We start from the raw sequence: 1,584 nt of genomic DNA on the forward strand, positions 1-1,584 counted from the left end.
GACGCAACAATATATATAAAGTATAAATGTATTTTCATATTTATGCACAACTGTATTTTCACACGAGTTTCGTTTACTGTTGAACATGCTAATATCTTAAGTGTTTACTGTTTTAGATATAACATGAGTGTTAGTTTATATTTCGAAAATAAGATAATGTTAGAAAAAAAAAAGTATAATAAGGTGAAAATTAAACATATATCATGTCTAACCGAAACCGTATCTCAAAATGCCAACATATTAATGGTACAACTTCAACAGCTCTATCACGTGCTGCTGACCTCAATAGTCTTCAATTTTACAGCCTCTACAACCTTCTCAAAGACATCTGACCACAAGGTATTTCTCCAATGTTACAACTTCTACAACCTGAGGAACACCTTAGCTGAAGATGTCTTCATTGTTATAACTTCTACAGCTCTCGTTATGTATCTGAAAGCATGAAAGCCTACATAAATAAATAGCAATTTCCTTAAAGGTCCACAGATGGCGGCAGTGATGAAGCTTAGGAATGAACACCGCAGAACTCGACTAGATGTAAAATATATCTTGACTTTTTTTGATTGTATAAACTCTAAGAAACGTAAGAAATATCAAGTATGTATTTTACAACACACAAACTCTACACAAGAAATGTCAAATATGTAGGTGTAAATACTCCTAAGAAGATTGAATCAGGATCGAAGCGTATATACTTAACCCTAGATAGCATGCTTATATACAAATCTCGCCCCCCCCCCCCAATGGCCCAACGGTATGTCTGCGGACTTATAACGCTAGAAACCGGGTTTCGATACACGTGGTGGGCAGAGCACAGATAGTCCCCGTGTAGCTTTGTGCGTAATTAAAAATAAACACAAATCTCGATAACAAAATGTACTTAGTACACGTCTAAAACTATTTAATTGTATGTATTGTAAGTTTCGTCATGAGATACAATAAACGTGCTTTGATCAGTGCTAGGACACAACAAATTCTGCCACTTTTTGCATACTAGGAAAGCAATATAAAGCAAATTAAAATCTAGGGAATCTTAACCTTGAAAATACACCAAAACAAGTACACGAGATAATTAGTATTTTTCAACATAATAAATACAGTATAAATTTATTAGGATGTTTTATTGTCATCATATGAATAACACCAGCATTGTTTAAGATTGTGGAGTATTTATTATTTACACCCTGTTAGGACAATTTTATCGAAAAAATAATTCTTGTACCCTCCCCCCATAAAAAGAAACAACAAACAAAGTACTACAAATTAATAACTATGAGCTATAAGGAATTATTTTAATTTTACAAATTTGTTTGTTTTTTTAATTATGCACAAAGCTACACAAAGGCTATCTGTGCTCTGCCCGCCGCGGGTATCGAAACCCGGTTTTTAGCATTGTAATTCCACAGACATACCGCTGTGTCACTGGGGGGCGTTACGAGTTTGATATTGTTACGTCTGTGTTCGTTTGTTAATTTTTCATAGAAATTCTTTCCGAGAAACTTTAGCAATACAAGTCTTTACTTAAATAAAACTAGTTTATTCTTTCTCAATTCAATTTTGCAATACACATAAGTTCCACAGTCA

The sequence above is a fragment of the Limulus polyphemus genome, unplaced genomic scaffold (genome assembly GCF_000517525.1).
Source record: "Limulus polyphemus unplaced genomic scaffold, Limulus_polyphemus-2.1.2 Scaffold6748, whole genome shotgun sequence".
Taxonomy (NCBI): Eukaryota; Metazoa; Arthropoda; class Merostomata; order Xiphosura; family Limulidae; genus Limulus; species Limulus polyphemus.